The following is a 25,066-nucleotide window of genomic DNA, read 5'->3' on the forward strand; positions in this document are numbered from 1 at the left end:
CAGTATATGGGACAACACCCCGCCCTGTTTCACACCATTTTTGACATTAAAAGATTCAGTTACATGGTTATCCCACTTTATGCGAATCGTTTGGTATATATAACTGTTTAAAAGAAATCGGCATAAAAGTGGACATAAACCTCTTTTTATCAGAACTCTGAATAATTTGACGTAATGGACACGGTCGAATGCTTTACTTGCGTCTAAAAATGTGACATATACATTAGATTTTCTATTATGATAATAACTTATGGTTTCATTAAGGACAAATGAACACTGCGTTGTTGAGTGTCTATTCTTAAAGCCGAACTGTAGATCGGATGATTTTAAACAGTCCTGATTTTGAATAAGAATAATCCTATCAAATATTTTCCCAATAATGCTGCTCAGTGCTATTCCCCTGTGGTTATCAGAATCATTTAAAGATTTCTTGCGATTTTTGGGGATAGATATAATTGTGGATAAAATAAAATTTGGAGGACAGTAGCCATGGATAAGCATCCCAGTTAATAATAGTGAGAGATGTACATAATATGATGGTGGGGCATATATAATATGTTCTGATGATTGACCTAAGTTCCCATCGAATTTATTATATTTCAAATGCTTAACAACTTTTATAACATCTGACGTAGTTATCACGTGGTGATGGCTGCATTCATCTAGACAGCTGTTTCTAATATTTGATTCAAGTTCGTCTTGTAGTTTACTTATTTCTTGCTCATTATATGGTACACAATTAAATAATTCATTATATTTAGAGAAAAACAAATTTGCAACATTTTCTTAGCCTATATTACCATCGACGCAGTAAGGCGTATTACTACATGAGCCTTTAATCTTCTGAATTTCTCGCCAAAATGTTTTTGTTCTGTTATTTAAAAGGTTATCGGCAAGCCTATTTGAACAAATGCGATCACTATCCAACTTCACAGACCTGAGAGCATAATGATAACGAGCTCTAGTGCGTCGCCGTATATCGGCAAGATATCCAGAGCGTGGGGAGTTGTTTTCCTTCCATATATTATGCCAAAATATGGATGCTGTTCTGTAGTCTCTTAAATTATGTGATCGTTCCAACCAGGAACGGGTTTCCGGTTTCCTGGTTTGGAGTGTGGTATGCTACGACATGCTGCATATATACTACAGTTAATGATCCTGTTAAAATAGTCATTTAGAATTGTCCTGTGAAGGCTACACGACACATCGTTGCAGTTAATAGCCTCAAATGGTATCGTTATTTTACGTAGTTCATTATCAAGTATATTTTGATAATGTGAAATTTCATCGTGGGAACTTTTCTGCCACTTGAGCGAACTAATGTGCTTGCATGAAGATATTCTTTTGTTAAGCACTTCTACCTGTATATTTAGAGTTAAGCTTATAGCAGAATGATCAGATAGGTTATCGCCATCATGAATAGATGTATACTTGATAATTTTATCAGAGTCATTTTCAGATAAAAGGAAGTGACTTAGCTACTTTAAAGCGATCGTTACGGTACTCGATGGGACCTGAGAGAGAGAGCGAGAGAGGGAGAGAGAGTGGGGGGGGGACGTCCACTCGACACAAACTAGGTCATTTCGGGACTAACATATGGATCTATTTTATTTCAACCGGAGAAAACCCGCGAGGATGGACAGGCGACCCTATTCCTTGTTACGTACAACCGGGGAATCGAAACCACGCCAGTTGACTCAGTGACAGACCTTATGATACAACGTGCACACGTTAACCATTCGGCCATCCAAATCCCGGTTATCATAAGTAACGATAACAGTCAGCTCTGAACGTCATCGGCTCCTTGATGGTGTCAGTCCCTGCAATATCACCCACGGTGGAAGCGAACGCAAAGCCTTAATTAAGAAGAAGAACTAAATGACAGTAAAATTAATCTCGAAAGTGTACACTACTCATATTTTAATGCGATTGTAACACTACACGGTACATAGGCTAGACGGGGATACTTTTCTTCTTTTGTTGTCCCCCCCCACCCGTCTTCATGAACCCAGTCGGATCAAAACAGTAGGACGTTAAATCTTATTTTTTTTCATTTGTTGTCTCCCCGACTTGAAATGAAATGAGGTTTAACGTCCTATCTCTTCTAAGCCGACCGGGCTAATGAAGACGGGCATACGCTATGCAGTGGGCTAAATCTATTTGTTAGGGCCAGCTCAATTTTTGTCAAGGTCATTGAGATGTAAATAAGGTTAGGACACGTGATTGTTGGCGAGATTGTAGGTTATGGTTAGGTTAAGCATTGTTGCTAGGTCCAGGGTTAGGGTTAGGGATGGATTAGCGCTAGCCCTGTTTACATCTCGTGACCTATGACGAAAAATTGAGCTGGCCTTATCAGTTAGCACTAACACTATGCAGTGTGTTTTGAGCAAAATTTTGCTCGGATATGGGATGGGCAATAATCTTAATATATAGAATTCCAAATGCCATTTGGTGTATTACATGCACACCAACGTGTATACGGAGCTTCTATGTTTAGTCCCTTCCAAACGAACAATTTGATTAAAATACAGATCCATATTTCGTTTCGTTTTTTTTTTTATTATTTTATACTTTCGATGGCCTACACTACATGAAGATCTGACAAGTTGTACTCGAAGGTCGTGTCAGGGGTTGTACGAGCGGCTTTTGACCCTATGACGTCAGACATTGATTAATCAATCAGCGTTGACGTTTCTAGTGGTTTACCCACAATTCCGTGCATGGCACGCCATGAAGACCGTTTCATTGTCTTATCCCTCACTTCAATCAAAACGCCGGTAATATAACAACTCTTCCAGATCCTAGTGTAGTAAATACAAGTAAAACGAAATTTTGAATTATAAAAAACGAAACGAAATATGATCTGTGTTTTAATCAGATTGCCAAACGAAGAGACAAAAACCAGTTTCAAAACCCGGACTCTATGATTAAGTAAGCCAACGCCATACTCGGTTGGGGGTGGGGGGGCTATTAAAGACAGATTCTCACGAAAGTATTTATAGGGTAGTTATTTCCAATAAAAGTATGGCAAATTTGGTGTAAATTAGAGACGCCCAATCTTACTAGAAAAATACATGATCCGTGAAAAACATCCATAAGGCAAGCTCTGGGCAAAAGATAATGTCACTCTGCAGCCCGACGGCTTATTATTTGCCAGCTTGACTTAGGGGGCGCTAGTTATTTTTTAATCGACTGGTCAGGCGATTTTATGAACATTGGGGCGGTTAAATGTACAAAAGGCCCTGCAATTAAACAGTGGAAAAGAAGTTGGCAGCAGACAATCCAAGAATTTACTTAGGTTTCAGTGCGTATGACAAATTGGCAGTAAGCAACTACACATACATTCAGACGGGCCCTCCCTCAATCAAGTTACATGACAAACATGGCTTCTAAAAATAGATTTTTTTATACCTTGGGGTATTTTTTTCGCGAATACTATCTTCTGAGAGGTATTTGAAGCAAATTTTTGACAGATGAACTAGTTTGAATATGTTTTTAGTCCAAACATATCTTCAAATCATCCAGTTTGTACCCTGGAAGGCATCGGCAATGTCGGCATGTCGAACCGTCTCTCCATCACACGAGATATCTCAACGCTTTAGCTACTTTCTCGTAGCTACCAGGGGCACCGGAATGTCCGGGGGTCAGGGAGTGGCAATATTATGGCCGAAATACACTTTAAAGGACAGTCGGTAAAATTATTGCGCATGTCAAGCTTTTATATGCTACATTTGCTTGACACAATAAATAAGCAAATAACTTACTACTGATTTTCCAATGTATTTTTTAAAAGGTTATAGATTCTAAAAAAAAAACCCAAAAAAAACCCCACACACTCAACATGGCCTTTATTATATAAAAACGTAAAAAGTACATCTATATAAATCGTAAGAAAAGGTAAAAAAGAAATTATATATTTTTGGCCTTGCTACGCTCAGCATGAATCTAGGTTGCACCCACACTCGCCTTTTCAGAGTTTCTTTATCCGCTAAACATTCTACAATTTCCGCTGGCTCTTGTGACTAGCTTCGTTAGATTCACGTGCGATTATTGGCTTGGAAACTATCAAAAGGAAGAATTTGAATCTGATTAGTGACTTTGTCTGAGGGGGTCACGGTGGCTATGTGGGTAAGACGCTGGCTCGCTAGCCTGGAGGTCAGGTGTTAGCTCCCTGCATTGGCCGAGAAAATTCATCTACATTTTCCGGCGTGGTCCCCCCTTACCAGTGATGCCTGACGGAGGGCCTGACAAGGACAGCTGTCTAGTCATTCGGATGGAACGAAAAACCGAGGTCCCGTGTACACATTGGCGTGCACGTAAAAGATCCCTTGGCAGTTGAAATTCGATGTAAGAGTATAGGCCGTAGTGCCGCTGTCCGGGCAAAATTTCCCTCATAGCACATTGTATGGCGTATGCCCGTCTTCATTAGCCCAGTTCGGAGTAGAACAGTAGGACGTTAATTTAATTTCATTTCGCTTTGTCTGAGACAAAGGGGGGGTTGGATGGCCGAATGGTTAGCACGTGCGCGCTGTGCTGTATCATATGGTCTGTCATTGAGTCAACTGGCGGGGTTACGATTCCCCGGTTGTACGTGGCAAGGAGTAGGGTCGCCTGTCCAATCTCGTCGGTTTTCTCCGGGTCCTCCGGTTTCCTCCCACTGCTAAAGACCCCTACGCTTAAGCTTATTGAAATAATATTGAACTATTCCGAAATGCCCTAGTTTGTGTGGCATGGACGTTACCTCCTCCTCCCCCTCTCTCTCTCCCCTCTCCCTCCCCTATCTCTCTCTCTCTCTCTCTCTCTCTCTCGTAATTGATTAAAATATCTGCACATTTGTAATTAAACACACAGCTATCCACCGAGATGCATGAATCGATATGCTGTTTTCATTCCAGGTGATCGGATTAACTTCTCTGGTATATCGTATTAACTTATAAGGTTAATCATATTTCTGGTATAGCATATCATAACATGTGCTTGCAGTGATTAAACAGCATATTTATTCACAATTTAACCTTCAAAATTGTTTCCAAAATTATTGAAATAAAATTGAACCATATGTTAGTCCCGAAATGACCTAGTTTCTGTTAAACCCCATCTCTCTATCTCTCTCTCTCTCTCTCTCTCTCTCTCTGTCTGAGATAAACACCCGAATTTAGCCACCCCCCATACCGGAAGTAATAGTTCTGATCAATAGTCTTCTTTGTCCAGTATTTTAATAACGAAAAATTGATTCCGGGCAATGATTTCATTTTTTATGATTTTCAATATATCAGATATAAGAAAGAAATCCGGAAAAGGGGTGCCGTTATTTACAATCATATAGGCTGAGGCCTTATGATGCTTGGCCTTATTGAATAGGCCACCATACTGAATACTGGAGCAGTATATAAATAAAACTGACATTCGATCAGTTCACAAGTGTCTGAACTTAGAGAAGAGAGAGAAGTAAAAAAAATATGAATGAAGACAATAATTTGGGTAGGCCTAAATGTCACGTCATTACAAAACAGAAGAACAAAAGGCTTAATGTTAACTATGTCATAAAACAATTCTATGTTTACAAGTTGATCCAGATACCGATACACTGAACCGATCCCCTATAGTTATTATAGTACTAATAGTAGTAGTGGATAGGCTAGTGCAGTGATTCACTAATTACATTATAATTTACGGTACCGGTATAGGCCTACAGATTTTAGATTGGTTGATCAATCATAAGTGATGTACACTGGTGATGCATCATGTTGCCATTTTTAGGGACTTCATTGTCAGTGAAACTGACAACTTATGACTGCCCATTTATATGATAACCATGGATATCATTCATACTACGTAAAGTACCAGTAGTGAAAGAGTATGTTATTTTTCTTAAGAAAATATATAGAACAGTTATGCTTATAGGTTATCTTAATTAAAGTATTTCTATTTTTTCATTTGTTACAGATTATCAACAATTATATGAATTAAAATAGGCCTGTTTGTCACTGGTAAACCTGTATAGTTATGTGCCATAATAATATAATCATTGAAGGAGATAAGTGCTAGTGTGACGAACTGGTTTTTATGTGCCATGTATTAAAATCAAAAATGTGTAAGTATAAATCAATAGTAGTCTATGTGCCTAATGACAAGTAGGCCTACATAATTTTATAATAACTGCAGGAGACTGCGTACATATACTATTTCTGACCTACTCAAACCCTCAAATTTGAAAAAATCTCGACTGTTTAGATACTATGGCACTTCATTAGATTACGGGGAGTTGGATGGCTGATTGGTTAGCGTGTGAGCGTTAGTGCTCCTACGGTTAGGACTTTTTGTTATTCGAATAACCGTAGCTATTAACCGGTTAGTAACCGTATGGTATCAATTTTAAACATAAAACAGAGCTTGTCAGGAGGTGCGAGGCATTACTCGTGCGCATGCTATACTCGCCTAAAACAGAGCTTGTCAGGAGGTGCGAGGCATTACTCGTGCGCACGCTATACTCGCCTAAAAGGCATTACATACAGCATTACATACGCAAAAATTTCAGGAATTTTTTCATAGAATTGTACATTTCTTTAATGAAAATTTAAACTATCCAAGGCCGTAGTTATTTGTTTACCTGGTTAACTTGGTTCATTTGAAACATTTTTTAATTCAATATATATCTATATCTACGATAATATACAAAACAATACTCTGTTTCCCTTAGTACGTGACATATGGCAATAATATTACGAGTACACAATGTTACTACGAATAGAATAATGTAAATTGAAAGGCGTCTATTGATTGGACAATAAAGAAATAATTCCTCGCTTGCAAGTATAATATTTATGATTGGTTAATTTAACTAAAATCCAAAGTAGAATTCTTTTGAGAAATTACGAGAAATGAAACGTTTTGAATGTCGTAACGAATCTACTATAATGTCATTTTCTAGCCTTTATGATTATATTTTGAATGGTGGTTACGTTTTTAAGTAAATATTAAACAAGGTAGAATATAGTTAGAAATGCCGAGAAGTATTTAGATTGGATTAACAATAGCTAAAGTCAGAACCAGGTCTGTTGACTTTGCCGTATGACTACGACGAGTGCTATTAATAGTATTATTTTTTAGCAGTCGACATCGTAGGACGACTGTTACATTCTAAGATTTTCAAACATCAAATACAAAATGACAACGGGCAAGTTTTGTTATAAAGAGGAATATAATCAGACACAACTCTATGTAATGGGGGACATCTCCGAATAACCGTACCATTGAATTCGAACCGTTTAACTGTCCATTTCTAACCATTTACGGCTATCCTACTAGACGTAGGAGCACTAGCGAGCACTGCATCATAAGGTCTGTCATTGAGTCAACTGGCGTGGTTTCAATTCCAGTTGTACGTGACAAGGAGTAGGGTTGCCAACCAGGGGCAGAGCCACACCAGTTTTTTCTATGTGTGTCTGTGTGTTGCCTACAGGCCACTATTCTTAATACATCGTCTTGGAACTTGGCATATATGTATTCTTTATAGCAACTATTGATTTTGGTGCATCTTCCAACCCCCAGGGGTAGAGCCATGCCCAATGTTTGTGTTTATCGTATACAGGCCACAATTCCGATTGGGTTACCTTGGAACTTGGTATGCTTGGATGGCAACTATTGATTTTGGTGCATGACCCCACCCCCACCTTTGGGCAGTGCCACACCCACTTTTTGTTCTGTAAATAATCTACAAGTTACAATTTTTAACAGATTTGGATCCAATTCGGCATGATTCATCATTGGGTTGTACCTATTTATATTGTTCCATATCAAACCCCAAGGGGCAGAGCCATGCCCAATTTTTGTGTTTATTGTCTACAGACTGCAATTCTGAATGAATCATCTTGGAACTTGACATATTTGCTCCTTTTACCGCAATATTTTGGCACATGTTTTTGTTAATAATTAGTCTGTAAATTTTGGCAAAATTTTGTCAGTGATGCAGGACGGAGGGGTTGACAAGGAAAGCTGTCTAGTCGTTCGGATGGGACGAAAAACCGAGGTCCCATGTACACATTGGCGTGCACATAAAATATCCCTTGGCAGTTGGAATTAGATATAAAAGTAGGCCGTAGTGCCACTGTCCGGGCAAAATTTCCCTCATAGCACACTGTATGGCGTATGCCCGTCTTCATTAGCCCAGTTCGGAGCAAAACAGTAGGACGTTAAACCCCATTTCATTTCATTTCATTTCTTTGCCTCTTGTCATATTACAGTTGTTGCAGCCATTTTATACTTCATTCTCTTCATTTAAAACAATACCAAATCAAGCAGAAATGTGGATGTATATTGCAGCATTAGAGATGCTCTTGTTGATCAAATATTTAAATGATTTTTTTAGGTTAAAATATCTGATTTGTGTACCTGAATATTGCATTCTTCACTCAGTGTTCTTATGAACAATTATATTGGTAAGATAATATCAGATACCTGGTATGAATAGAAAATGATAATATTTGTAATATATGCAAGAATTAAAATTAACTGCTGAATTACTTATAAAGGCAAACAAAGCACAGTTTGCATTCTAATTATCACAAAAGAATATGTACAGTTATTTCAATCCAAGTTTTCTTGAAATTTGTAATAAAGGTGGTGTTTTGAAAACAAAATCGATAGACGCTAATATTAATACTAAATGGCCTTAAAAAAAGCTAGAATTAAATTTCGGGGACCAAAATAATTTTTAGTACAGTAAGTTTTTATATGCTCACATTTTCATGTGGCGGTATATACTGTCATGTCCCCTGTCCATTCCTCCATCCTAGGGCTGCAACAAAGATACAGTATATCTCGGTATACATGCCATGGTTAAATCTGTACCATCGGTCGGTACACACAGTGCTAAGACGGCATAAAGCGGTATACACGACACAGTTCGGTTGTGAACTTTAATTCCATACTGCGAATCGGTTAACACGGTATAGATTTTTTTTCCTAAATTCAACTATTATGCAGAGTTATATCCCTGTTGTTCACCTGAGAATGAGGAAAAATGGCTTCCCATGGTATCCCGCTGAAGTTATATTCACCTCTATGTGGTTGTATATTGCGTCACCCCCATCCGTTGGTCCGTCAATATCCTATTGACATGAAATTTATATACAGTGGACTCTGTCACTTCCGACATCTAAATGCTACGGCATTCTGGGAAATCCGTCATCATTTGAATGTGCCGATTTATTTCCTTATTACTTCAACCCAAAAAGTAGTCCAGATTCTGAATATTCCGAATTACGACATCAATCAGTGGTCCCGTCACACGATTGCGTTCAATTAACATTGGATAATCCGGCCTTCAATCAGTGGGTGTTACCGAAAAGCAATCACTAACCATTTATCTGTGAGCATGAAACACGTGTCAGTCTTTGTTGATTACCTTGATAATTTTATAATCTCTCGTAAGAGAGACTCGATATTTCATTTGAGTTTCTCGCGTCAAGTACAGCAACATTATTATAAATTGACAAGATGAAGAATCACTTTCATTATAATATTATGTTCATAATGTATGATTGTACAGAATGCTCTATCCTTTTTTAAGTTCTGGGTATTCGAAGGTGCATTATAATAATACTTCCGGTATTCAAAGGTACAATACTACTTCCAGTATAACACTCCGATATTGCGGCAATTAAGTATTCCGACATGCTGTATAATCCGGCATATTGTGTTGATTCTGTATGATGTCGGAATTGACAGAGTTCACTGTAAAGTGTTTAAGGTCACGAGACAAAGAAGTCTATTGATTTTCAAAAATTCCCAATTCTTATTGCCAGAGTTATGGCCCTTGATCACTTAGAAATATCTTGGGGATGCTCTAGAGGCTAAAGTTAATATCCGATTGACTTTAGATTTATACACATCATTCAAGGTCATGAGATGAAGAAGTTTATGATTTTCAATGATTTTCGATAATTACTGCCAGAGTTATGGCCCTTGATAACTTTGACGCTCTAGAGGCTCCAGTTAATATCTGATTGACTTTAAATTTATACATAGTGTTTAAGATCATTAGACGAAAACACCTATAATTACTGCCAGAGTTATGGCTCTTGATTACTTCGAAGAATTGTGTGGATGCTCTACAGGTCAAAGTGATCATTCCATTGACTTTTGATACAAAGTCTTGATCAATATATTGTCGTCGCCCCCATCCGTCCGCTCACATTTTGTTTGTGGACACTCTACAGGTTACAACTTTTATCCGATTTTTGATGAAACTTGAAACAAAGACGGCTATGAATTTCAGCCATTTCCATTCATTATATCTACAGTTATGACCCTTGTTTAACTACATTGAACCTTGTGAATGCTTTAATGACAAAAGTTATCATCTGATATGTATGGAATTGATATGCATCATATAGATTTCCGAAACGAAGAAGCTTATTGAATTTCAGCAATTTCTGGTAAATACTAATAGAGTTATGGTCCTTGTTTCGCTTTGTTGCACCTTGTGAACGCTCTAACGACAATAGTTATCTAATGACCAAAGTTATACTCTGATCTGTAAGAAATTTCTATGCATCACTTATATTAGTGTGGGGATCACGTGGCTAATTGGGTAAGACCCTGGGGGCTAGCCTGGAGGTCGGGTGTTCGATCCCTGCATTGGCCTAGAAAGTTCATCCAGATTTTCCGGCGTGGTTCCCCCTTGTCAGTGATGCAGGACGGAGGGCCTGACAAGGACAGCTGTCTAGTCATTCGGATGATACGAAAAACCGAGGTTCCATGTACACATTGGCGTGCACGTAAAAGATCCCTTAACAGTTGGAATTCGATATAAGAGTAGGCCGTAGTGCCGCTGTCCGGACAAAATTTCCCTCATAGCACACTGTATGGCGTATGCCCGTCTTCATTAGCCCAGTTCGGAGCAGAACAGTAGGACGTTAAACCCCATTTCATTTCATTTTCTATAGTTATGGCCCTTGTTTAACCCTGTTGAACCTTGTGAATGCTCGATTGACACAAGTTATCATTCGATCTGTATGAAATTTACACGCTTCATTTAAATTAGTAAAATGAAGAAGCCGATTGATTTCCGTTAATGTCTTCTAGAGTTATGGCTCTAATTTCAATTGGTAGAATGGTCGAATGACAAATGTTTTGATCCGATCTGTATGAAATTTATATGCATTATTTAAATTAGTATAACGAAATTTCAACAATTTCTATAAGTTACTTCCAGAGTTAAGGACCTTGTTTATGTTTGTAGATACTTGCAAACCCTCAATTGATGAAAATTATAATTTGATCTGTTTGAAATTATCTTGTAAATTCCCCCCATTATCTACAGAAGAATAAATAAGCAAAAACCATTGTCGACTGCTCGGACAATTTGGCTGCTGTGGGGAGTATATTTCATTGCCTGGCAAGCTATCTTTATTTGATTTAAAAAAATGTTTAAAATTTATCACCATTACACCATAATGACGGTTGAGTTTGCTGTAGGTCACAATTTTTATCTGAATTCAATGAAACTTAAAATATATCTTTATATCCGAAAGAGCTACTGGTAGGTTCCTTTCGATACTTAAATTTATCCGATCATAACTTCCTGGATTATGGCCCCTGATTTTTAGCTTGTTCTCTGTCCATCTTTTGCAAAATGTGGGAGTATCTTGCATGGCAACCGCTTGTTTTATGGTTTATGGTCTTAAACTCAATATTTAACCTTTATTCTGGAATGTTGGGGCTTTAAAATCTTAACTCATATGGTAGTCTTAAAATGTTTGAAATGATTAAGAGAGTAATACATGTTAATAGTCATCAAATCTAAAGAACAATTCTACAAGGTATGCTATTTCTTTGATAAATTTTTTTATATAGAATTAATTTTATTTGCATTCTGATCTTTCAAATCATACTAATTCTTACATTCCAAATCAAATAGTTCAAAAATACATAAAAATAACAAGAAATTTTCAAAATTTATTCATACATTATTATAATGGTTTTTTTTGGTTTAAATCAAATTTCTCTATAATTGAATATGAAAATTCGATAATGTATAAATTATAGTTCTTTTTTTTTTTTGTAAACAAGATTTTTATTCAGGTTGTCTGAATGGGATTGGGAAACAGGGTTAACCCATATAAAACCCCTCACCTTAAATAATATATATAAATATATATTATTAATGCAAATGGATGTATATACATAGTTCAAATGGCAAACACATACATAGTATATAAATATAATAAAATGGATGAAATGTACAGTATATGTAGTACTTAGTTAATATACAAGCATAGTAAGAATTTTTTAATAATAAGCAACATTAGAGAGACACTCCAAAATTATACATAGAATAGACGATAAAATACTATTTGATCGAGATTAAAATCTGTTTGACATATCTATAAACTTGTGGACTCGATGAAAAATGTTAGTGTTAACATGTGGAGCCCAATAAAAGACAGTTTATAATTATAGTTCTCTATAATTGAACATAAAAATTCAACAACATATATATCACAAAACTACTCTGTTTCTTTATTATATTTATATCCACCATTGTTTATGAAATTTCTCTATTTTATAAATTTGAAGAGAACCTGTATAGATACTTTTTTGACTTGATTGCATAGAATATTGTTTAAGATTTGTAAGCTGACACAATAGAATATCAGACTGACGCAGAATGTAGTTTTGTACCAAAAGACAAACTTTTTTTTTTCTTCCATTTTATCTTCAATGAGTGACGAGTGTAAGAGATTGTTGACCAGTAGCTTTTTCGAAAAATCCCAAAATCTACAAAACGTGTTGAGGGACATTAATCCAGCGTGTTAGTAAACAAACAACAGCAATGGGTCACAAGGCAATGACTTATTTTTTTGTGTGCGCATATTGTTGTCTTTTCTGATTCCTGTGAAGTCAAATGGTTAAACATATTCATGTTTGCAATACTGGTTAGTATTTAGTATGTGAAACAGCGCGGAAATTTTTCCAGAACCCGCTCTTGTAGAGGCACAACAACTAAAGTCTCCTAGAGCTTGTACATGTATAATTAAGCTAACCTGTCTCCATTTTAATTGTTCTGTCCTAAACAAGTGTTGACAATTTTATCATGTTCTCTGCAGGAGAGCTGTATCAGTACTGGCAGATCTGAGTAGGTAAGTGTTTAACTGCCATGCTGGAAATGTTGTAGATTTGCAAAAGGGAAAATTTGTTATTATGTAATCATGGCTGTTTGATCTGTAATCCCAATAGATATTTGCAAATCACTAAATGGTTTAGAAATGACATGTTGCACACAATTGAATATAATTTGCTATTGTGTTTGAAATAGCTGTATTTATAAGCTTGTCTTTCAATCTGTGATATAGACAAAATGGTCGATTGATTTCTATATACACGTATGTTGAAATGGATGGATTATAGTGTCTTTCTAGACCTCACATTTGAATTACTTCTGATAGTGCTGTGGAGTGATTTAGGGTCTATTCTTGAAACTTGGTGAAATTTTAAAAATGTGTTACTATAATTGCTACTAATTAAAAGGAATGCAAAGAGAGAAGGTAGGTTATTTCAAGAGGAACTCAAATGAGTTCTGTATGGGTTATACACAGAAAACTCAGAAGTTTAGGTATATTTTTCCTTATCCATACAGTTTTGAATCAAACTCATGACATTGTGGGTGACAACACATTCCTTTAGACCACTAGGCACCAAATAGTAATAGAGAGGTTTCGCTTACACTTAATCCTTGTCCACGATCTCAATAGGCTTTCATCACAGGATAGATTGTCTGAGTTCATGAAAATCACATTTCAGAGAGAAATTATGGACTGGATTATAGAAATTAAACAAGGTTTAGCTAAGTGTTGTGAACTTACAGTTATGGAGACTGCTATCCATTTGACACACTTTTATGACGTGCGCTTCATGGTTTATGTCACAAAAACTGGTGACAATTAACTACATAAATGTAAGTGTAAATGTAAAGTTGCGAAACGTCTCTAATATGATTTTATTTTTTTGTTGCATTATGAAATTGAAAGCTTTTTGTTTTAAAATTATTCAATTAGCCATAAGTAGTGACAAGCATTGGGCACAAACCAAAGGTATGCTTGGAGTGTTTGTATATGTAACAATTTGATAGTTGACAGCAAGAAAGTTTGTGGTGCATGATATTGCAGACGTTTTGTAATCTTTGTGTCAGTTTATATGACAATGTACAGACTATATATGAATATTTTGTTCTAGTGTCTGTTTCATTTAATTACTTCTAGAATTATGGTCCTTGTTTTACTTTGTAGAATTTAGTCCCAAAATGACCTGGTGTCAAGTGGACTTAAAAATCTCTGTTGTGTTATAGAACGATGTGAATGCTCTAACAAACTAAAGTTACCATCTAGTCTGCATTAAATTTATATGCATTATCTAAATTAGTAAAATGAAGAATCCTATTGACTAACAGCTATCCACATTCTTGTGAACACTCTACAGACTATAAAAGTTATTGTCTGATATGTGAAATTTACCCGCCAAAAGCCTAAGCTTATAGTAATTCACGTCTAAAGTTATAGTCCTTGTTTCATTTTCGTGGACGCAATAGATTTTTATACGCCCATATTGAAATGTGGTCTTATATTGCCGTCGCCTCCAGAGGTTGGTCCAGCATCCACAATTGCTTGTGGATGCTCTAGACTGAAGTTAATTTCTGATTAAATTTATGCATAGTGTAAATAATCATGAGACGAAGATTTTCAACGATTTCTGATAATTACTGCCAGAGTTATGGCCCTTGATAACTTTTTAAAAATCTTGTGGTCGCTCTAGGCGCTAAAGTTAATTTCCGATTGACTTTAAATTTATACACAGTGTTTTAAGTCATGAGACGAAGAAGCCTAAAGCTTTGCAACAAATGTTTCGTTGCCTGGCAACCTGTCCTATTTGGGGGGATTTCATTCCTGTAACCCCTAGAGCTGACAGGACCCATACGGAAAGAAATGACAGAAAAAAAACTGAATATCCCTGAAGCCCTTGAGAGGGAGCGACAGCGGTATGCAAATTGTGTAAAAGTATGTAATACGAAGGTTGTGGACCCTCTAGAGGTCACAATTCTTCTCTGATTTTGATGAAACTTAAAATATATGTTTATATCCCAAAGATCTCACTTCTTTTCAATATTCGTCCATTTCAGACCATAACTTTCTGGATTAGGACCCCTGATTTTCAGAAAAAATCAGGGGGTTTTGGGTTGTTTTTTTTTAGCTTATTCTCAAACCGTCTCTTGCAAAATGTGGGCATATCTTTCATGGCAACCGCTGGTTAATTTTATGAATTTATAGAATTTACATGATTTATTTTAACTTAACAGTAGTTTTATTTGTTCCACAAAGCCAATTAAATTTAATGTTTTGGGTTCAATCGTCATAATGTTAAAAGGACGTCATGCCATTGATGGAAATGAACATAAATAAAAACTATCTATGGTACAGCTATAATATAAATGTGGGAACTGCTGTTGATTTTATTGGATTAATTGTTCTCATTGATTGTCAGTTTATAAACATTTAATTAAGACTTGTATAGTGTAAACTATCAGTATTTCACTGAAAGTGATGTTTCAAGTTCAACAATGTATGAGGCAGATAAATATTTTTCTCTTGGAACTTGATATAATTTCTATATGCACAAATTGATTGAGTCATGGTTGTATAATATTATACTCTTTAAAAAAAGTAGGGGATATTAAAAATGCAAATACCTATGCAGGTTGTGATATGATAGTCATGGACACTTGACATGCTTTGAGAGTATGTTCACAGATGAAGAACTTATCGCCCCAAAAGAACCACTGAGCTGTATGTGTGACATGCAATAGCGCCATACACGTGGGAGGGGGTCATTGTCAAATTTGACACTTCAAGGAAGGGTTGATGAAAACTGCAGCGTGCTGGTTAATCCTATCCATGATTGCTTTCCTATCGGTTCTTGCATAAGATTTACTGTTTAGCGTATCTTTGCTTTAGTGTGTTATGTTTAATTTGCAATGAGATGTCTTCAACATGATGAACGTCTATGTGCTATTGGCATGCTTCAAATGGGTTCTACACAGCAAGCAGTAGCTAACATGCTTAATGTGTCACAGTCTGCTCATCAGCAGACTTTGGAACCGGTACCAACAAACACACAATGTTGATGATAGACCTCATTCAGGTCGTCCTAGAGCTACTACACAAGCTCAGGATCGATATATTCGTACACAGGTCCTGCGAAATCGAGGACAAACGGCCAATCAGGTTTCTGTAAACTTGTGCCAAGTTACAGGAATTCAAGTTACACACCAAACGATTAGAAATCGACTACATGCAGTCCATTTGCAAGCGCGACGACTGCATGTTGTGCCTCCATTAACTCAACAGCACATGGCAAACAGGCGTCAATGGTGTAGGCAGCGTAGAAATTGGGGGTAATCGTAGATGGGAGCTTGTAATGTTCTCAGATGAGTCCAGATTTCACCGATAGGCATGCTCGCGTTTGGAGGCGTGTAAATGAGCGTCATGTGAACGTTAACGTCAGACATCATGACAGATTTGGGCGTGAGTCTGTTATGGTGTGGGGAGGAATCACCATGACTGGCAGAATGGACTTGCATATTCTTCAAGGAAGGGTCACTGGTCTGTACTACCATGACCACATCCTGGCACCGATAGTTCTGCCCTTAGCTCAACGTGCAGGTCGACATTTCATCTTTCAAGATGATAATGCCCATGCCCACCGCACATGATCGGGAGATGTGTTCATCAACGTCAACCGACAACACTGCAAGAATTAGCCATGGCACTGCAAGAGGTGTGGGTCAGATTGCCCCAAATCGTGATTGGACAGTTGATTAGGAGCATGCCACAACGAATTCCTGAATGTCTGAGGTTTGGTGGAGCAATTACTCATTTTAAACGACAAAAAATCAAAAACGTCCATTTTCACTTTTGACAGTGTATCTCTTTGCGAGTGAAATGGGGCCGTCAGATAAGCCACCCATGAACTGTTTATGTTCATGTGTAGGCAATTGGCCTGTTATTAACATACACTGGTTACCTCTAAGTTTTGTATTGTTTCTGAATATCCCCTACTTTTTTTGAAGAGTATATATTATTGAAATAAAAAATTTTTTATGATGGGAGGAAATATTCAGTTCATTTGTAGTCAGATACAGAATGACATTTGTTAACTTTCATCTTAGTGTATAAATTTAACACAGTGTCGTCAATGTTAGCAAGCAATGTAAAGTTTGCCAAAAAACAATTACCCCTCCCTACGCACATAAAGCACCCTATTTGGAATTTTTAGTGAGACAAAATACATGTAAAGTTTTATGAAAAATAAAATATCGGTAGTATGCATTTGCCTCTTTGGAATGTGTACCCTTGTCAGTATAGAGGTATTCAGATTTTAATTTGAAATGCCTGGTTGGTCGGTTGGTCAGTTAAGATAGGGAGTTTTACAAAACCTAAACATTCGGTTGAAGATACCATTCCACAACCTTAGATCCTGTTTTATAGACCGATTAATATGTTATATGAACCAGAATTTATTGAAATTGAAATAGAAATGGAGAAGTCATTAGGCTAAACAGACAGTATCATTACATATACAGTATTGTTATTATATCAAAGTATATCAAACATTAAAGGCAGGGTGTAAAAATAAATTTGAATCCATGAGCCCATGGTTGGACAAAATACAAGCTTTAATATTAGCCAGCATGTCTAGAGTTATGTCTCTTGTTTCACTTTGTTTGACCTTGTGAACGCTCAAACGACAAAAGTTATCATCCGATCTGTATGAAACTTATATGCATCATTCAAATTAGTGAAACAAAGAAGCCTATTAAATTTCAGCAATTTCTGTTAATTACTTCTAGAATTATGGCCCTTGTTTTACTTTGTTGAACCTTGTGAATGCTCGAACAACAAATGCTTTCATCCGATCTGTATGGAATTTATATGCATAATTTAAATTAATGAAACGAAGAAGTCTATTGAATTTCAATAATTTCTGTTAAATACTTACAGAATTAAGACCCTTGTTTTCATTTTGTAGACCTTTGTAAACCATCAAACGATGAAACTTATAATCTGATCTGTATGAAATTGTCTTGTAAAAGCCCTATTGCCTCAAAAGGGTAGATATGCGAAAACACTTGTTTACCGCTCGGACGATTTAGCTGCTGTGGGCGTATGTTTCGTTGACCGGTAACCTATCTTTAATCCTAAAAAAAAAATGAACAAAAGTGTGTCAAAAGGCACATATTAATGTAATATGAGTGTATAATATAAACTGATTTACATTTTTTATTCGCGATTTCCGATAATTACTGCCAGTGTTATGGCCCTTGATTTTCAACAATTTCCGCTCTAAAGACTAAAGTTATCATCCGATTGACTTCAGATTGATACACAGAGTTTAAGATCTTGAGATGAACAAGTATATTGATTTTCAATTAATTTTTATGACTTGAACGGCTAAATCCATGATATTAAAAGTTTTGTATACAAAACGTTAGCATTTGGCAGAACTTAATAAAAACCAAACAAATTCTAATGGTTTTCTGATAATTACTTCATGAGTTGTTGCTCTTAATCAGATTTTAGTGTATTATAAATGTTTCATTACGAAAAAAGTAAGAATATGCGACAACTCTTGTTGACTGCCCGGACGATTTAGCTGCTGTGGGCGTATGTTTCGTCGCCTGGCAACCTATCTTTTTCTTTTTTAACATTTATTTAAAATCCATCTCAAAACATTTAATCTCTAGAAAGCTACCCATGATGCAAGATCCTCTATTCAGAAGCCTTGTTTGTCACCTTTCTACTGGATGTTTTAAGTCTCTCAATGTTCTCATAAATGTTACCTACAAGATCAATGCAAAAGAAAAGCTCCTTGTGTCACTGAAAGCAACTGGCTGACACCCTTACATTGTTGTCCTGTGGGAGCCCCATGGGAGTTTTTCCAAGAATCCAATATTCTCGAGTAAAATTTATTGGAAATAACTATCCAGTATATACTATTGTGGCAATCATCTTTAAATATACAATGAAGTAATTTTAGATGCTCAGAACTCGGATTCCAACATATGAAAATTAATATCAAAGTTGATTATCGGCCATTTTTCTGTACCAGCTAATACAATCTGGTTTCTTGTACCATATTTATAAGGGTAGTTGTTTAATATCCGAACAATTAAATCATCCTACAGAATAAGGTTATTAATTTGATTTAAATGTAAAAAAAAACCTTGTACATTGCATTGGAATTATACTAAACATAATCATTTTGTTGTGTTTTATGACTTTACAGAAGAAGACTGCATGTAAATGTATTGTGGGAATTTACATAGATTTCATTAAAGGAACGCCATTATGAATATGATGGGGGTTTAACTTCCTCTTAAAATTATTTTTAACATAGCCTGAACATCGTAATGATTAGAATAAATAGTTGTGTGTCTGACAAATAAATATTGACAGAGGAATTTACAAGCGAAGAGGTGAGACTTAAAAAGCTTCACACTTTTTGAAATTGCCATCTGCTTCTACATGGTGACTAATTAACATAAAAGGCTGACACAACATTTGTGCATTCCATTATCAAATAATTTAACATAATCTAGGGGCACCTTGAGTAAAAATGAATTTTTCTCAGAAAAAAAATGTACTAATTTATTTCATTTAAAATTAGTTAAGAATAGAATGAATGTAATTTGGTGTTGGCTACATTAGCAAAGAATATGACATCATCATATCCCTGTAGAAATACAGACACAGGACTGCACATCTCTAACAGCACGGACCCATTCACTTGATTTGATATTTGTTGTTTGTTTCTTGCAATGTTTGTTTGTCTTGTCCACAGGTTTGGTTTATGTTGTCAACTTTGTGTGCGTATAGAACAGTCCTATACCAAATTGTATCAAGTATTGTAGATAGGCTATTGTTTTGTTTTTTTTATAAACAATATTTTTATTCAGGATATCTGAATGAGATAGGGGAACAGGTTTTCTGCTTAAGTTAAGCACAGTGGTAAACAATTTGATATCCCAGTGCTTAAAAAAAAGATAAATGTGCATGTGATTACTGAGCGTCATCTATTTATTTTGGGATTAAGGCGATGGGCATCAGCTTGACATGGAATTACAGTCAATATGTGAATTGAATATGGAAAATATCAAGCAAGTATACCTAAATGTATTTATTGTGGCATTCATAAATATTATTCAGAATACGATATGCTGCCAAGCTATTATCAAGAAATCATTTTTGTTGAAACCTGGTGATATTAAAGGGAATGGAAGCTTAGTAACACTGTTTGCTGGTGACCTCTAGTGCCACGCCGGTGGTTTGTTTCCAGAATGTTTAAGAACCCCAGTCTGACCTGTTATCTGATCCTCAGACACCTTAAAGTGTATGGGGTTAGTGTAAGTTGTGTACATAAATGACAACTTCTAACTGACGCATTGTGGTCATAAGAGGACACACCTTCTGAAAAACTTGTGAATACGATGGAGGCTTTAGTTTTAGCAGATCATTTTAAAATTTGGGAGCAAACCTTCAAATCTGGTGTGAAGCATTAGGGTAATGAGAGGACGAATTCTATAAATCTTCATCATTACATGACCGTCCATTTAATAGTTATCCCTCTTTTGCAAAAACGAAGTAAACACGCTAGAGGTCAGAATTTTTCTTTTCGGTTAAGCTGCTGTGAAGACATAGCTGCTGCAGCAGTCTATTTCCATGCTTTGGTTGGCTACCATAATTTGAACCATAAAATGTAGATTTTAGAAAATATTTATTAAATTTATGGTTTAGATCCTTGGGTTTCTTGTTTGTTTAATGTATTAAATGACAATTAATATTTTGTCATTATACACTGAGTATATATAATCTGTTGTCCCTTGAAGCACAGTAATGATATGTTTGACATATTGATTGTAGGATAACTGACAAGTATAGTAATTCTGATTGTTTAACATTTCAAAGAAGTCAGGTTCTTGTTCAATATTGTGTAAGCTGTCATTTACATATATAAATTTGACAAGCATTGTTATTATTATAGATCTTGAACTCTACTCACAATAAGTCTTTGTGCATCAACAGGATGTAGCCCAAATTTTTAGGCAAGTATAAAAATATTTATCAGTGTTAGAGTTAGAACAGAAAACTCGAAAAAGATTATTTTAATATCAAGTGACTGTAATCCGGATTAGTAAATATATAAATGCTTAAAATGGGAAATTTAAACAATAATTTTTTTAGAGGTATGTCTTTAACTTTAATCAAGAGTTTATGAGTTCTAATCCTCTTAAAAATACAAGTTTATTTCATTGATATACAGTAGGGTTACACTAGTTGGTGCTTATTCAGATTTGTTCAAATAAAGAAATTTGTCAGCCATATGGGAGCCGGGCAAGAGAACCTTAAAGGAGGCAAGTCTTTAACTCAATATGATCCCTAGTCTTCAACATTGCAAACAAGACTTATTGGTCAATTTAAATCAACAATGTAAATCAGTCTATATATATACATGTATATATATTCATAGTACATTACTATATGCATTGCGACTCGTTTGTGTACATTTGTAGGTGCCAAAGAATAGGGATTTAGCTCCTTTAATTTTAAACGGGAAATATTATATACCATAGATTACTGGATCTTTGAATTGTCAATGTCTAGTGAAGATGATAAAGAACTGAGGGGTTGGTTTGTCAGAGTTATGTCAAGGGAGAGTTCTACCGTCTTTTACATTTAAATTGACCTTTAGGTAACCAACAACCAGATTCTAGATGCTAAAGTTATCAATTAATTAACTTTACACAGTGATTTATGTCATGAGACAAAGAAGCCTTGATATAATGTAGATTTTAGCTAGTTACCATCTGATTATTGTTACATGTTTTGTATGTAATAAATGTTAGCACTATGAAAAATTAGGGGCCAGTCAAATTTTTATTATTTCTGATAATTACTTTTTGGGTTGTTACCCCTTTATCGGTGAATAAAATACTTGATTAACTACAAAAAAGACACCCGACAACCTTTGTGGACTGCTCCGACGTAACTTAGCTTCTGCGTGTGTAATGTATGTTTTGTATCCTGGCAGCCTATCTTTGTACAACCTGGTCAAAAAACCTAAACAGTTCATAATCATACACTCAAAGCCATTAAAACACAATACCAAATTCAAAGTTTATTTACTGCAACAACTTTTAACAAATGTACATAACAATTGACAAAATCGTGATAACAATAATCTGTGGATAATTATTTCATGAAAGAATTCACTACAAATGCACAAAACCGAAACCTCACATAACCATGAAATAAAGCAGGGGTCATATGAAGTCAATATCGGGTATGTCCACCCTGAGCTCTTACACATTCCTGAAGTCGCCTTGGCATGGACTGGCACACATATCTCACTACACGCTGTGGGATTGTTTGCCAATGATTTTGGAGTGCCTGTGCCAACTCTGCAACAGGCGTTCGATCGGGTTCATTTCAATGTTGGTAGATACGGTGACGTCCATCAGGAAAACTGAGGTTAAATCGGGATTCATCCGAGAAGATGACATTTCGCCATGGTGTGTTGTGCAGATGCCCCTGATTTGCAGCCCATTGCTATCTGGCAAGTCGATGACGATGCAAAAGGATTTGACCTTGGTAAGGTCTACGACAGCGCAACCCAAGAGTAGCCAGACGCCTTCGGACTGTTTGAGGGCTGATCTGACGTTGCCATGTTCCAACAGTTCCCCTGGCAATAGTAGTAGCTGACTGGAACCTGTTGCGCAGATGCTGTAGTCGGATGTGGCGATCTTGAGCAACAGTTGTTACAGGTGGCGCTCCAGGTCGGGGTCGATTGGCAACTCTTCCAGTGGCTTGCAAGCGTTGTCTGAGGTGAGCAATGGTCGATTGGTGGACATTTAAGTGTCTGGCGATGGCTACCTGTGAAGCTCCCTGATCCAGCATGCCAATAGCTTTGTTCCTGTTTTCTTGTGTAAGGCGTGTCATTTTTCCATAGTGATGAATGTTGAAATTTTGATCTGTATTTAAAGGACCAGAGTGCAGGGAATGCACGTGCAAAACGTGTGACATGGGACTGCTTAAAATCGTGAAAAAAGACAAGTCTTGCGTTTGCAAGAACAAAGTTGATTACCGATAACTGATATTGGGTTCAAACCCAGAATCCACAAAAAAGAGACCCATCACAAGTTTCACCATGTGCCGTAAGACAGGAAAGGCCAAGAAAACGTTTACCGGAAATATTTCACGAATTAGGCATTGCGTTTTTAATGGCTTTGAGCATATGTTTGCTTTAATGGAAGAGTCCATTTCAATGTTGCCTATTATTTACTTGATATACTTGTTAAAAAAAAATTGTTATCTTTAAAAATATATAAATACCGGGTAACCATTATAATATTATAATAACTAAGGTTTTAGTTTAGTAATGGTGAAATTTTTGATAGGATTTCGAAGTATGTGTTCGACATACCTGGTACTAATTATATATAATTTGTTGATATATGAATAATGAGGGGATGTTATAATTTGATAGTAAATTAGTAATTATATCTCATGTTTTGATACTGTACCAATTCGGTAATGAAAAGATAAGGTGTTATGTAATGTCTAGTATCAAGATGTAATAAGAATATACGTGCTATATAAACAGTGAAGAACATAACTAGAATTTGTAAACAAGGAAAGGAAATGTTTGACCCATATGTAATTGTCAGGTAGGAAAAGTTTAAAGATGTTTAATTAGAACAGCAGGCTAGGTTTATGTGAAATGTTGCTACAGTCTGTCATTTTATGTTGATATAGCCATAATTTGTAGGACGTTTTTTGTGTAGGCTACATTCTTCTTGAAATGTCAAACTTATTTTTGCATTCTTTAATCTGGAAATATTCTACCGAGTTTTTATGACAGATAATAAACAGGAATAGATTTAGTCAGAACTTGTTGCTAAGATCATGCTGAAAGATTAAGGAAGGAATTTTTCAATATTTAAAGGTGACATTTTCCTGTATATTAAGGTAAAAGTATATTTGGGAGGGTGTGCTGTAGATCGTAAGGTCAGACGTTTGATCCAAACCTTGTATATGACAAGGAGTTGCCTAGGTTTCCTCGCACTTCTAAAGACTAATATGCACAACATGCACAACAAATTATTGAAATAAAAATGTACATTATACTAGTCTTGAAATTACATATTTAAAACTGAGTGCATGTCAAATGCCATATCTCTCTCTCTCTCTCTCTCTCTCTCTCTCTCTTTCTCTTCTCTCTCTCTTATCAATATATACAGCTGAAATTTATCTGTAGTTAAAGGGGTTTTTTTTTCACACTCTTTTGGATGATAATCATTGATGGGGATTGTGGCTTCCAGGGGCATATTTTGTAAATGAATCACCACTGTTTGACAATTAAAAATATCAATCTATCTGAAAGCAAAGTGAAAAAAAATATCAGTATTCTAAATATTGATGCAAAACATTTTGAAGAAGATCCGTTTTGCAATATAATGATATAATGATAATTTTTGAAAACCCTGAACATATCAGAATAAAGTCCTACTCATGATCTACTATCATGTTCTCTTGATATATAAACTGTTAATGCTTCTAAAATACATTATATTTTTATGTCTATTTCATTAGAGTTTTACACTGTTGCTTGTGGGATGTTTTTGTTTGGATTATTATTAGGGTTTCACACAGCATTACAGTGTTTAACAATGTTATTTTTGTTCAGATCGTCAAAGTTTTTTTTAGACCAACTAAAAGATGTAAAACAAATTTGTTGACTGATTTCCAAATAGTAATTATTTCAATCTTGTATTTAAATATTACTATAATAGTGTGGGTTGCTTTTTCTTTGTTTATTGAATAATACTATTATAGTGTGGGTTGCCTTTTCCTTGTTTATTGGAAAACGTTTCTGATCTTTCCGTAAGTAATAGGTGTGTAAATTTATTGATATTACTGGACATACATCAAATGGTTTCATTGCCATTGGTACC

At 35.8% G+C, this 25,066-nt stretch overlaps 1 protein-coding gene across 2 annotated transcripts in view; it reads left to right on the forward strand.

Moving 5' to 3' along the window:
* The first annotated feature begins 5,209 nt into the window (after positions 1 to 5,209).
* The window catches only part of LOC126823929 (protein-tyrosine sulfotransferase 1), a 28,199-nt gene continuing 8,342 nt past the window's right edge, over positions 5,210 to 25,066 (forward strand). Inside the window, exons 1-2 of one of the 2 annotated variants that reach the window (XM_050553003.2) lie at positions 5,210 to 5,481; positions 5,947 to 6,094. The gene's annotated coding sequence lies outside the window, so the exon portion shown is untranslated. Of the gene's footprint in view, positions 5,482 to 5,946; positions 6,095 to 12,951; positions 13,146 to 25,066 lie in introns of those variants that run through there. The other variant, XM_050553004.2, reaches the window with a different exon arrangement.

The sequence above is a fragment of the Patella vulgata genome, chromosome 6 (genome assembly GCF_932274485.2).
Source record: "Patella vulgata chromosome 6, xgPatVulg1.2, whole genome shotgun sequence".
Lineage (NCBI taxonomy): Eukaryota > Metazoa > Mollusca > Gastropoda > Patellidae > Patella > Patella vulgata.